Source organism: Nicotiana tabacum, chromosome 19 (genome assembly GCF_000715075.1).
Source record: "Nicotiana tabacum cultivar K326 chromosome 19, ASM71507v2, whole genome shotgun sequence".
Classification (NCBI taxonomy): domain Eukaryota; kingdom Viridiplantae; phylum Streptophyta; class Magnoliopsida; order Solanales; family Solanaceae; genus Nicotiana; species Nicotiana tabacum.
Window position 1 is genome coordinate 66,400,177 of NC_134098.1, and position 15,643 is coordinate 66,415,819.

A 15,643-nucleotide genomic window follows, 5' to 3' on the forward strand; every position below is an offset into this window, starting at 1 on the left:
AGAAAACAAAAGGAGAGAGACGATGAAATTTAGGATATAACATAAGAGGAGAGAGTTTAACAGATTTCATGATTTTTTTCTCATTAATTGTGTGCATAATTTATACAAATGCTAATATTGTAAAAGAATCTGCCATTTTTGGAATAAACAACAAATGATATTATTTTTTTAAAATAGTTTTGAAAAGATGCTCAGCCGTGTAACTTTCCCAACTCTTTGATTTATAGGTAACAAGATTGTACAACCATATTTATTTGTACAAGATAAATAAAGAAGGAAAGTACTACATTTTGAGGGCAATTTTGGTTTACTTATGTAAAGCTTTTTCTTTGTCCTTCAATTCAAGTGTCACAATCCAAAACTCACTATAGGTCATGATGGCGCCCAACGTTGTCGTTAGGCAAGCCAATGATGAACTACCAATTTAATTACTCATTTTATTATTTTTAAAATCATAAATCTTATTAGATAGGGAAATCAATGCATTAAAAACCATAGATACATACAATTTAAATGAAATATAAAGTAAAAGTGTGTCAATGGTAAGCAAAACCATAAATAAATTCTAGAACATTCCAAAACCCGGTGTCACAAGTGCATGAGCATCTACTAGGAAGTACAATAACAATACAACATATGTATGGAATATAAGATAGACAGGATAAAGTAAATAATTATGATGGAGACTCTGTGTGCCGCGAATCGTAGCATGGGATGCAGCTTACCATAAAATTCCCTCAGCAACTGCGCCTACGTGCCCAAACGACCACCAAATGAACCTGTCAAATCCTGCACATTTAGTGCAGAAGTGCAGCATGAGTACGTAAATCAATGCGTACCCATTAAGTATCTAGCCTAACCCCGAAGAGGTAGTGATGAGGGGTCGACATTGACACTTACTAGTGGTCCAGTAAATCAAATATAATAAAGTAGACAAGTATGAAATATGGTAAATAAATAATGAGAACAAATATAGGCAAATAGTACGGTTTACCGCTGAACACTGAACACAAAGTCCTCAATTATCGGATACCTCCTCAAATGATATACGTAATGGTCAATACCAAACCAACGGTCACCTCTCGAGTCAGGAAACTCATGAGTACGCGGACTCCTTATTAAGTATTTCGCACGATTCTGCCGAGACGAGCGGTCCGATCCCATAAGAGTATTTCATAAAACTACCGAGACGAACGACCCGATCCATAAGAGTATTTCAAAGAACCGCCTAGGCGAACGGCCCGATCCCATAAGAGTGTGATACATAATCCTACCGAGGCGAACGACATGATCCCATAAGAATATGTTACTCTGCCGAGGCGAACGACCTGATCTCATAAGAGTGTGTTACATGATACCGTCGAGGCGAACGTCTCGATCCCATAACAGTGTATTACATAATACCGCCGAGGCGAACGACCCGATCCCATAAATGTATTGCTGAGGCGTTCAGTGTTGTGCAAAATATTCTTTAATATTAGTGACTCTTGGTGTAATTATACTTAAAAACAGGAAGTTAATATAATTTGATGTGAAGGTAGAGTATGGTTTGACATAAGTGTGGGGTTGAATGGTTAAGTAGATGTATTGAAAGTGCTGATGGAGGTGTAGTGTGATGACCCAAAATGTCATCTTTAAATTTAATAATTAATTATGTGATCTAAGCACTATTTACCATTACTCGACTTGCGTGTGCAGTCCGTAAAAAAATTTCGGAAAGTTTTCAGGTGAAAAATGAATTAAAATGTGAATTAGAGCTTTAAAACTCAACTGAGTTAACTTTGGTCAACATTTTGAGCAAACAGACTCGGATCAGTATTTTGATAGTTTTGGTAGGTCTGTATCGTGATTTGGGACTTAGGCGTATGCCCGAAATCAAATTCCGAGGTCCCTAGCCCGAGATATGGAATTTTGATTAAAAATTAAAAGTTTAAGTTTAAATAGTGACCGGATGTCAAATTATGTGCAAACGATCCCGGAATAGAATTTTGATGATTCCAATAGCTCCGTATGGTAATTTTGGACTTAGGAGCGTGATCGGAATTTTATTTGGAAGTCCATAGTGGAATTAGGCTTGAAATGCCGAAAGTTAAATTTTTGGGAAGTTTGACCGAGGGGTTGACTTTTTGATATCGGGGTCGAAATCCGATTCTGAAATTTTTTATAGCTCAGTTATGTTATTTATGACTTGTCACGACCCCAAATTCCTTCCGTAGGATGTCGTGATGGCACCTAGTCTCTAAGATTAGGTAAGCCTATCAATGCAGAATAATAATAAATATCTGAAATAAATAAACTACAATTCAAACAATTTCAACTCCCAAAACCCGGTAGAAATAAGTCACAAGCTTCTAAGAATTTATTCTCAATGTCTCTATATGTTAAGATCTAAATAAAATATAAGGAAGTAACATAAAATGATAGAAGGGGACTCCGGAGTCTGCGGACGCTGGCAGATATACCTCGAAGTCTCCGTACGCAGGTAACTCACTGATGTCTAGGCTGGTAAAATGTACCTGGATCTGCACAAAAAGATGTGCAGAAGCGTAGTATGAGTACACCACAGCGGTACCTAGTAAGTGCCAAGCCTAACCTCGGTAGAGTAGTGACGAGGTCAGGTGAGACCCTACTGGAATATAATAATGGCATGGTAAAATATTTATCAATATAGTAAAATAAAATAACACTGGAAATGAATCAAATAGTATGTCACATTTAATGACACCAAATAATTGCAAATAATATCTCGTGGAATCAAAACAGAATTTCCTTCAACTTTAAGAAAATCACAATAATTAATCGAAAGCAACTATGGCCATAAATCAATATCAACAAGGGCACTACCGAGGTACCGCCTCGTAGTCCCAAGTTATAAATAATTTCACAATATCTCATTTTCTTATATCAACGCGGGAGCCTTCACAATTTATTTAAAGAAAATATTTTTTCCCGAAATAGCATACCGCGTTTTAGCCACCCTTATCATACCGCATGACCTCTAGTAGTCACCCCTACTAGCCACGCGTATCAAGCCACCCTTATCTCACCGCATTCGTTTCAACACCCAGACCTTATACCACCGCATGCGTATCAATATCACAATATATCATAATTTGCACCTCAAGTGCTCAAATAATTTAACTTACCAAAATAATTCAACAATAATATTTTTTCACAATAAAGAGATCACGGCTCATGCCAAAATAAATCATCAATAATAGTTTTTCACAATAAAGAGCTCACGACCCATGTCAAAATAATTCATCAATAATATTGCTCACGACTCATGTCAAAATAATTTATCAATAATATTTTTTCACAATAAAGAGCTCACGGCTCATGTCAAAATAATTCAACAATAATATTTTTCCACAATAAAGAGCTCACGGCTCATGTCAAAATAATTCAACAATAATATTCTTTCACAATAAAGAGCTCACGGCTCCCTCACAATGAGTATAAAAATATTCAGGAGTAAATAATTTAGGAAAATAATATTTCAAAATCTTTACTACGTTGCTTCAATATCAAGTTTAAAAATATCAAATACTTCATATTAATAATATTTAATTTAAAGAAAATCAACCTTCAAATAATGCACAGAATAAAAGAAACCAAGTTTCAACTAAACAGGTAAAACAATTAGTAAGAAAAGATCAAACAAATTTGAAGTATATATCTCAGATCAATGATAAAGAATATAACAAGATAAAATAATTTAATTAATGCGCAACAGTGATCTACACAATTTAAAAATATAATCTTTCACAATTTAGCCCGTGTACACACTCATCACCTCGTGCACATGACTTTCAACACATTTCAGTAATCACATCAATACAAATCCTAGGGGAAATTTTCCCCACACAAGGTTAGACAAGTCACTTACCTCGACTTGCTCCAATTTAACCAAGTATTATGCTTTTTCCTCGATTTTTCGACTCCGATCGACTCGTATCTAGTCATAATTAATTCGATACAGTCAACAAAAATTATAGTAATCAATTTCATAAGAAAATATTACATTTTCATTAAAATCCGAAATTAGCTGAAAATTTGTCTGTGGGGCCCACATCTCGGAATCCGGCGAAACTTATAAAATCCGACAACCCATTCAATTACGAGTTCATCCATACCAATTTTACCAAAATCTGATAACAACTCGACCTCCAAATCTTAAATTTTCGTTTTTGGAAGATTTTGCAAAAATCTTGATTTTTCTTCCATAAATTCACGGATTCATGATGTAAATGAGTATGGAATCATGAAATATAATCAATATAGGATAAGGAATACTTACCCCAATATTTTCCCGTGAAAATCGCCCAAAAATCGTCCAAAAACCGTGCTCCAAAAATCCAAAACGGTAGTGCCCTTGTTGATATTGATTTATGGCCATAGTTGCTTTCGATTAATTGTTGTGATTTTCATAAAGTTGAAGGAAATTCTGTTTTGATTCCACGAGATATTATTTGCAATTATTTGGTGTCATTAAATGTGACATACTATTTGATTCATTTCCAATGTCATTTTATTTTACTACATTGATAAACATTTTACCATGCCATTATTATATTCCAGTAGGGCCTTACCTGACCTCGTCACTACTCTACCGAGGTTAGGCTTGGCACTTACTGGGTACCGCTGTGGTGTACTCATACTACGCTTCTGCACATCTTTTTGTGCAGATCCAGGTACATTTTACCAGCCTAGACGTCAGTGAGTTACCTGCGCACGGAGACTTCGAGGTATATCTGCCAGCGTCCGCAGACTCCGGAGTCCCCTTCTATCATTTTATGTTGCTTCCTTATATTTTATTTAGACATTGACATATAGAGACATTGAGAATAAATTCTTAGAAACTTGTGACTTATTTCTACCAGGTTTTGGGAGTTGAAATTGTTTGAATTGTAGTTTATTTATTTCAGATATTTATTATTATTCCGCATTGATAGGCTTACCTAGTCTTAGAGACTACGTGCCATCACGACATCCTATGGAGGGAATTTGGGGTCGTGACAAGTTGGTATCAGAGCACTAGGTTCATAGGTGTTATGAGTCACAAACAGGTTTAGTAGAGTCTTGTGGATCGGTACGGAGACGTCTGTACTTATCTTCGGGAGGCTATGGAATTGTTAGGAAAATATTCACTTCTTTGATTCCTTATCGTGCGGCATTGATTTAGCTTGAAATATATATCTCATATTCCTTTGTATCCACTCGTGTATGACATTGCGCACTCAATATCAGTTGTGCGTCGACGGTTCGTGATGCCGCAGATGGACTACGAAGGAGCCAGAGATGCTCAAACATTGCCTTAACGTATGGTTCCGACTGAAGATGTGGGCGTATTGATAGATCACCTAGTGAATCATGTGCGGGGTGTAACGAACATTGGCGTCTAGTTAATTTATACGAGCTGTGAAGGTTATTATTATGGATCATCGGACGTTGTGACCATTGACTTCACGCCGTCCACTATCAATGGGTGGATTGCGGGGTCATGTATTATATCAGTTTTGGGCCTGAAATGTATATATGTGGTACTGAAAGGTTCCCTAAAATTTACACATATTTAAGGCCTGAGATTTCGTAGAGGATAAGGCTGGGACTTGTGGTATGTCTGCCTCCTTAATAATCCTATACTTCAATACCAAAGGAGTTATAGAAACAGCTCTAAATTTATAGAAGGTCTACTCTGCGTGGACGTCACTGTTGCGGATTTTGGGGGTGCTTCGGAGTAAGTACACTTGTTGACGAGAGTCTGGACTATGTGGTTCGTGATAAAATTTGTCTGTATGGAGCTCTACTTTCGTGATCGTTATGTATAAATAGGGTTAAGGGTTATCCCAAAGAAGAATCGAAGAGTTTGTTAAGAAATTGGTCAGCTCAACAATGTCAGCATAACAAAAGAAGAAATTTGCCTTGGGAGAGCTAATTCTCCACCAGTGTTCATGGCAAGCCTATGAAGAGGGCAGACCAGCCAATGCAACACTGCCCACTTGGCTCAGTTCTCAGAAACGCTTTTGAAAGAGTTTGTTTTCTAGACTCTCTATAATGCGTGGTGCATAGGGTTTGAACGGTTGCGTCATGTCACCATTGACGATGTCAGAATATGCCATCAAGTTCTATAAGTTAGCCCGTCATACTCCTACTTTGCTTCCTACACCTAGAGGGCAAGTCCATAGACTCATTAAAGAACTCAATTATGATCATAAAATTTTGTACGACTCGAGAGCTACAAGCTGATACTTCATTGCTGCTAGTTGTACAAATTACCAAGATATTAGAATGTGTTCGGGGTGAGGAAAAAGGAAACTAAGGAGACCAAGACATCTGGAGGTTCTGGGGGATTCAGTGGATTCTACTCTGCAAGTACAAATCATTATGGCGGGGGCTTGGGCAGTCGGCCAGCCCAGTCTGCACATCAAATTACTCGAGGTGCTCCAGTAAGTTCTTTTAATGCACCACCGACATGAGTTCCTACAATGGTTATTCCAGTTATCTGGCACATACTCAATATGAGCAGCCTAACCCGCACAAAGGGTTGTTATGAATACGGTGATACTAGGCACATCATGAGAAAAATTGTCAAAAACTTGGGAGAGACTTATTTCATCAAATTACTCAGGCTACGTGTCCCATTGCAGTTACTACACCACCCACACGACCAGTTAGGGGTGGAGGACAGACGGGTAAAAGGCGTCCTAGAGGTGGAGACCCAGCCATTGATATGTTTATTTTACGGTATGGCGGAGGTCGCTACATCAGATGGTGTCGTTATAGGTACGACCTCGATTTAATATAAAGGAATAATTTCCTTAAGTTGATTCGGTTCTCAATATCGAAACGAGTCTTCCTATTGTGCTCCACTTATGAGTGAGCTTCATAATTCTATAATTTACTTATTTGTTTACCCCTGTTGGGAGATTTTATGGAGATAACTACGCCTATCATTTCGTGTTGGTCACTAATAAGAGCTGCGAGGCTAAATGTGGCTTTCTGTTACTCATTTCGGTAAATTTTGATGTAAATTCCGAATAATTAATTGCAAATTATGAATTATATGCCCTACCGGTGTGGGGTTCATTATGTGTTGTGATTTGGTGTAACCAAAATTATTTAAAAGGAGAAAATAGAAATTTTCAATTGGCACGATGTGCATATTACTTGTGATTCAGAACTGAGGATGAGATCCTCACATTTTTATATAAATTGATATGTTTAAACTGGGCTACGAGCTGCGATGGAAGTTATATAAGGACGAGATCCTTGTGAGAAAAATTCTTGTGTTTAAGTTCTCCCTTGTGAAATTAAATTTGTATTATAGTACTAATAGGGAGTCATGCATGTTAGGCTTATTTGAAAATTCTTATATGAAATTCTCTGTGCATAGTTGTCAAATTCGTGTTGTAATTATTAACTTTTAACCTACGGGGTAGGTGCCCGCCTAGGTGGCGTTAAATGTGACTCGTTAATTCGGGTAAATAATTATGAAGTCTTCATGCCTCGCATCTAGTTATCATTATTGTGAAGGTTTGCAATGAGATTTTTGTTAACTTGAGGTTAAATGACGATTCTTTAATTGATTATGAACAACTATTAAGACCAAATAGATCCAAGAGGGTGCCCCATTTACAGGGTCAGACAAGTGTGAGTTAAGCTTTCAGAAGCTCAAGATCACTTTGACTCCGACACAAGCGTTGGCATTACTTACATGTTCAAGGTCTTATACTGTGTATTGTGATGCGTCGCGTATTGGTCTCGGCGCGATGTTGATGCAAGATGGCAGGGTGATTGCCTACGCGTCTAGACAGTTAAAGGTACATAAAAAAAATAAAAAAATAATTCGGTCCACGACCTTGAGTTAGCAGCTATTGTTCGTGCCTTGAAGAATTTGGCTCCATTATTTGTACGGTGTCCATTGTGAGGTCTACACCTATCACCGAAATCTACAATATCTGTTTAAACAGAAGGATCTTAATTTGCGGCAGCGGAGATGGTTGGAGTTACTTATGGATTATTATATCACCATTCTCTATCATCTTGGGAAGGCTAATGTAGTGGCCGATGCCTTGAGTCATAAGGCGGAGAGTTTGGGCAGCTTAGCATATTTACCGGTAGCGGAGAGGCCTTTAGCCTTGGATGTTCAGGCCTTGGCCAACCAGTTTGTTAGACTGGATGTTTTCGAGTCGAGCCGAGTTTTGCTTGTGTGGTTTCTCAGTCTTCTCTTTATGACCGTATCATGGAACGTCAGTATAATGACCCCCATCTACTTGTCTTTAAGTACACAGTTCAGCACGACGATGCCAAGGAAGTCACAATTGGAGATGAAGATGTATTACAGATGTAGGGCAGGCTATGTGTGCCTAATATAGATGATTTTCGTGAATTGATTCTCCAGGAGGCTCACAGTTTGCGGTACTCCATACATTCGGGTGCTGCGAAGATGTAGCAGGACTTGAGGCAACATTATTGGTGGAGGAATATGGAGAAAGACATAGTGGAGTATGTAGCTCAGTGTCTAAATTGTCAACAAGTAAAATATGAGCATCAACGACCTAGTGGATTGCTTCAGAAGTTAGTGATTCCAGAATGGAAATGGGAGATGATCACTATGGATTTCGTTGTTGGGCTCTCACGGACTCAGAGGAAGTTCAATGCAACTTGGGTGATTGTGGATAGATTGACCAAGTCAGCTCATTGCAATCCTATGATGACTACCTACTCTTCTGAGCAGTTGGCTCGAATCTATATTCGCGAGATTGTCAGATTTCACGGCATACCGGTATCTATCATCTCTGACCGGGGTACGCAGTTTACATCATGATTCTGGAGGGCAGTACAACGTGAGTTGGGTACTCGAGTAGAGTTGAGTACAATATTTCACCTTCAGACAGACGGGCAGTCCGAACGCACTATTCAGATACTGGAGGATATGCTCCGTGCGTGTGTGATAGATTTTGGGTGTTCTTGGGATCAGTTCTTACCACTTGCGTAGTTTACTTATAACAACAGTTGTCAGTCAAGCATTCAAATGACTCCGTATGAGGCCTTGTATGATAGGTGGTTCCAGTCCCCAGTGGGTTGGTTCGAACCGGGCGAGGCTAGGCTATTGGGTACATACTTGGTTCAGGATGCCTTGGAAAAGGTTAAGTTGATTCAGGATTGACTTCGTACAGCCCAATCTAGACAGAAGAGTTATGCTAATCGGAAGGTTCGTGATGTTGCATTCATGGTTGGTGAGCGGGTATTGCTCCAGGTTTCGCCTATGAAGGGTGTGATGAGGTTCGGGAAGAAGGGCAAGTTGAGCCCTAGGTATATTGGGCCTTTTGAGATTCTTGAGAGAGTTGGAGATGTGGCTTACAGACTTGCACTACCACCTAGTCTCTTTGCCGACCATCCGGTATTCCATGTTTCCATACTTCGAAAATATCACGGTGATCCGTCTCATGTGTTAGACTTCAGTTCGGTTCAGTTGGACAAGAATCTATCTTATGTTGAGGAACCAATGGCTATTTTGGATAGGCATGTTCGAAAGCTGAGGTCAAAGAACATTGCTTCCGTGAAGGTTCAGTGGAGGGGTCATCCGGTCGAGGAGGCGACTTGGGAGACCGAGCATGATATGCGCAGCTGTTATCCACACTTATTCACCAGCTTAGGTACCTTTTCTAACTCCGTTCGAGGACGAATGTTTGTTTTAGAGGTGGAGAATGTGATGACCCAAAATGTCATCTTTAAATTTAATAATTAATTATGTGATCTAAGTACTATTTACCATTACTCGACTTGCGTGTGCAGTCCGTAAAATATTTTCGGAAAGTTTTCAGGTGAAAAATGAATTAAAATGTGAATTAGAGCTTTAAAACTCAACTGAGTTGACTTTGGTCAACATTTTGAGCAAATAGACTCGAATTAGTGTTTTGACAGTTTTAATAGGTCTGTATCATGATTTGGGACTTAGGCGTATGCCCGGAATCAAATTCCGAGGTCCCTAGCCCGAGATATGAAATTTTGATGAAAAATTAAAAGTTTAAGTTCAAATAGAATCTGGATGTCAAATTATGTGCAAATGACCCCAGAATAGAATTTTGATGATTCCATTAGCTCCGTATGGTGATTCTGGACTTAGAAGTGTGATCAGAATTTCATTTGGAAGTCCGTAGTAGAATTAGGCTTGAAATGCCGAAAGTTGAATTTTTGAAAAGTTTGACCGAGGGGTTGACTTTTTGATATCGGGGTCAAAATTCGATTCTGAAAATTTTCATACATCAGTTATGTCATTTATGACTTGCGTGCAAAATTTGAAGTCATTCCGAATTGATTTGATGTGTTTCGACACAAGATATAGAATTTGAAAGTTCAAAGTTCATTGATTTTGATTTGAGGTGCGATTCGTCGTTTTGATGTTGTTTGATATAGTTTTAAGCCTTGACTAAGTTTATATGGTATTTTGGGACATGTTGGAATAAATGGTTAAGGTACCGAGGGTCTCGGGTGGATTTCGGAAGGTAAACGGAATGAATTTCGGACAAAGAGTGCTGGAAATTTCTGTTGCAGAAATTTCGTGCGTGGAGCCAATTTTGGAAGCTTATATCTCGCAATTCATAAGGAATCAAAACATTTTCAAAACATGAAAGTTGTAGTCATTTGATTATAGTTTCTAGAAAGTTAAACCATTCATTATTTGGACATTTGTACATGAAGTTATGACGGATTGAATGAAGGCTGGTAGAGCAGTTTCGCCAGAAATTGCTGATGCGTAGAGCCGACTTTGGAAGCTTATATCTCGCAATTCATAAGGAATCAGAACATTTTTAAAACATAAAAGTTGTAGTCGTTGGATTATAGTTTCCAGAAAGTTAAACCATTTATCATTTGAACATTTGTACATGAAGTTATGATCAATTGAAGGAAGGCTGGTAGAGCAGTTTCTGGTGGACTTTTAGTAACGAAAAATGGACTTTTAGTGACGGATTGGCAGAAACTTAAGGACCAAAAATGGTCATTTCATTCATTTTGTTTTGGATTTTTGGAGCACGGTTCTTGGGCGATTTTCACGGAAAAACATTGGGGTAAGTGTTCCTTATCCTATATTGATTATATTTCATGATTCCATACTCATTTACATCACGAATCCGTGAATTTATGGAAGAAAAATCAAGATTTTTGCAAAATCTTCCAAAAAAGAAAATTTAAGATTTGGAGGTCGAGTTGTTATCGGATTTTGGTAAAATTGGTATGGGTGAACTTGTAATTGAATGGGTTGTCGGATTTTATAAGTTTCGCCGGATTTCGAGATGTGGGCCCCACGGGCAATTTTTGAGCTAATTTCGGATTTTAATGAAAATATAATATTTTCTTATGAAATTGATTACTATAATTTTTGTTGACTGTATCGAATTAATTATGACTAGATACGAGTCGATCGGAGTCGGAAAATCGAGAAAAAAATATAATACTTGGTTAAATTGGAGCAAGTCGAGGTAAGTGACTTGTCTAACCTTGTGTTGGGGAAATTTTCCCTAGGATTGGTATTGATGTGATTATTGAAATGTGTTGAAAGTCGTGTGCACGAGGTGACGAGTGTGTACACGGGCTAAATTGCGAAAGATTATATTTTTAAATTGTGTAGATCACTGTTGCGCATTTATTAAATTATTTTATCTTGTTATATTCTTCATCATTGATCTGAGATATATACTTCAAATTTGTTTGATCTTTTCTTACTAATTGTTTTACCTGTTTAGTTGAAACTTGGTTTCTTTTATTCTGTGCATTATTTGAAGGTTGATTTTCTTTAAATTAAATATTATTAATATGAAGTATTTGATATTTTTAAACTTGATATTGAAGCAACGTAGTAAAGATTTTGAAATATTATTTTCCTAAATTATTTACTCCTGAATATTTTTATACTCATTGTGAGGGAGCCGTGAGCTCTTTATTGTGGAAGAATATTATTGTTGAATTATTTTGACATGAACCGTGAGCTCTTTATTGTAGAAAAATATTATTGTTGAATTATTTTGACATGAGCCGTGAGCTCTAAATATTATTGATGAATTATTTTGACATGAATCGTGAGCTCTTTATTGTGAAAAACTATTATTGATAATTTATTTTGGCATGAGCCGTGAGCTCTTTATTGTGGAAAAATATTATTGTTGAATTATTTTGGCAAGTTAAATTATTTGAGCACTTGAGGTGCATCTTGTGATATATTGTGATATTGATACGCATGTGGTGGTATAAGGTCTGGGTGTTGAAACGCATGCGGTGAGATAAGGGTGGCTTGATACGCGTGGCTAGTAGGGGTGACTACTAGAAGTCATGCGGTGTGATAAGGGTGGCTAAAATGCGGGATGCTATTTCGGGAAAAAATGTTTTCTTTAAATAAATTGTGAAGGCTCCCGCGGTGATATAAGGAAATGAGATATTGTAAAATTATTTATAACTTGGGACTACGAGTCGGTACCTCGGTAGTGCCCTTGTTGATATTGATTTATGGCCATAGTTGCTTTCGATTAATTATTGTGATTTTCATAAAGTTGAAGGAAATTCTGTTTTGATTCCACGAGATATTATTTGTAATTATTTGATGTCATTAAATGTGACATACTATTTGATTCATTTCCAATGTCATTTTATTTTACTACATTGATAAACATTTTACCATGCCATTATTATATTCCAGTAGGGCCTCACCTGACCTCGTCACTACTCTACCGAGGTTAGGCTTGGCACTTACTGGGTACCGCTGTGGTGTACTCATACTACGCTTCTGCACATCTTTTTGTGCAGATCCAGGTACATTTTACCAGCCTAGACGTCAGTGAGTTACCTGCGCACGGAGACTTCGAGGTATATCTGCCAGCGTCCGCAGACTCCGGAGTCCCCTTCTATCATTTTATGTTACTTCCTTATATTTTATTTAGACCCTGACATATAGAGACATTGAGAATAAATTCTTAGAAGCTTGTGACTTATTTTACCGGGTTTTGGGAGTTGAAATTGTTTGAATTGTAGTTTATTTATTTCAGATATTTATTATTATTCCGCATTGATAGGCTTACCTAGTCTTAGAGACTAGGTGCCATCACAACATCCTATGGAGGGAATTTGGGGTCGTGACATGTAGTCACTCTTATATCCATATGTATCCTACCTGTCCCGCAACCTATATTACAACCACAAAAGTTCTACTTGATCCTTGACTGAATGAGCTCAATTAGTAGAGTAGTACACTACGGGCAAGCCTATGGTTCATCTTGTGTGGCATATGAATGTTGTTTTTGAGAATGAATGAATTCTTTCTATCTTGAGTTCCTAATTGTTCTTAACGTCTTTTATGTACGGAATTACTCTCTATGTTTGTGTGAGAGCACTAGATTCACGAAGGAAAGGTAATGCTTGACCTCTATGTTAGAGTAAGTGAGTGGATTATAGATAATGCTTGGTACTTTTGAGTCAAATCTCGAGGTTAAGATGTTACAATATTGTGCTTAATTTATTTTAAAGAGTCTTGGTGTGATGAGTCTTGAGATTTGTTGAAAAATGTCGTATTTTAAGTGAAGTGTAGTTTGATTGCTCGAGAACGAGCAATGGTTTAAGTGTGGGGTGTTGATGGTACGCTATAATTGCGTATTTTGGTCATTAATTGCACTCTAATTCGCTGTATTTTACTAGTGTTTGAGCTTTAAATGGTATTATTTTGTACTGAGTGTGTGTTTTATACTTTGTAAGAGCGATTTCGAGTTACGATGAGGTTTTGGAGCTAATTCGAGCTAGTCTAGAGCTTTGAAGTTTGAGTAAAAGCACATGGATTAAGTTGGGATCGTAATCGAAGATAAACGGACAATAATGCACTTAATGAAGAGAAACGACGAATGGAGCAGGAAGTCATCCAGGTGCGCGATCGCGCACTGGGCACGCACTGGGCGCGTAAGTGGAGCAGAACACTATCCAATATGCGCGGTCACCTGCCCAGGCGCGCGACCGCACACGTCTGTTCCGAAATATTTCTCAAGCCTATTTTTGTAATTTTGGAGGCGACTCCTCTTGACCTATATGAAGCCCAACTCGTCTAAAAAGAGGATATCTTGGATTTTTAGAGCAACTGTTGGGAGAGAAGAAGGAAGGAAACAACGGAAACGCAAAAGACTTGATCCAATTCATTCAATATGGAAGTTTGTTTGAATTTGGGAATTGTAATGTCTTCTTGTTCTTCTAATACTCTTGTGATGATTATTTTCCATTATGGAGTAATCTTGCTTAGGGTTATTGACGGATGTTGTGATTTGACTGTTGTTTTAGGTTTTACTCTCTGTTAATTGCCTGGATTCATTGAATGAGTTATTAATTGAATTGCAAGGCTTATTGTGATTTTACTTTAATCGAAAGAGAAGTGTTGCTGCAATTTGCATTGTGTCATATTGTTTAGGTTCATTTTATGCCTTTTCTAGGTAATCGAAAGAGCTTAGAGAGTTATCAATTAACCTAGTTTAGAAGAATAATCGAGAGGTGTTCTTCGAGGGATCATTCATTCATTCATTGTGTTTGTGCATGTTCACAGGACTAATTATTATGTGGATTAAGGGAACTCTCATTCATTCAGCAGAAGAGTTTGAATCCCTAAGGTAGCCTAATCAACTGTTGAAATCGAAGGAGTCAATATAAGTTAAGAATGAACTTAACCCAGAGTTACCCGGAACTTAACCCAGAGTTGCTCCTTAATCATTAAAGTGCCATTAGTTTCGTACAATAGATAATCTTAGTTTATTTGTAGTCGATAATAACATCAATGAAATGTTTATTATCCTGGATAGTGTTGAACTGAGGATTTATTAGAACATTATTTAAACCAATCTCTGTGGAGACGATTTAATACTATACTATCTGTGAGCATGTAATATTTACCTTACCAAAAATATTCCTACAAAACTAATAAATAAATTATTCCTATTTATTTTAAGATTTTATATTTAGAATTTTTGGTAATTATTTGAAATTATTTGCATTTAGTTACATCTTCCATTTTTTTAAGTCATGAAAAATGAAAACAAATATTTAAATCCTCATCATATAGCATTATTAGGTTTGTAATTGAATCTAGCATCTAATTACATAATTTGATTATATTCTTAGAAGAAAATCACAAAAAATATTTATTTTTGACATTTTAGTTTAGTGTTAAAAATTAGTAATTTTTCTTTTAATAATTTAGGATTGACTAATTATGTAAATAATACAAATAGATAGTTAGTTTAATTTTACAAATTAAGATAAATTAGTACTTAATTAAATTAATTAGATTTTAAGAAGTTAATTAAACAAAAGTGGGTCTAGTGAGCCTTGGACGGACTGGGCCAATTTTAAACCAGCTCAATCCCCAATACCCCAGTCCAGTTCAAAATCCCGCCTAACCAAACGACACCGTTTTGGTGCCAATCAATCCAAGCCGTTAATCTTCACAAGATCCAACAGCTCGGAACTCACCCGTCATTTAGTATATAAATGTCCTAACAACCCCTACCCCCCTCATTTCGTCCATTCCCCTCTCTCACATCTCTCTCTCTAACCGCACCCCAAACCCTAGCCCGCCTCTCCACCCTCCGCCCTGAGCAGCCGCCTGAAATCGCCT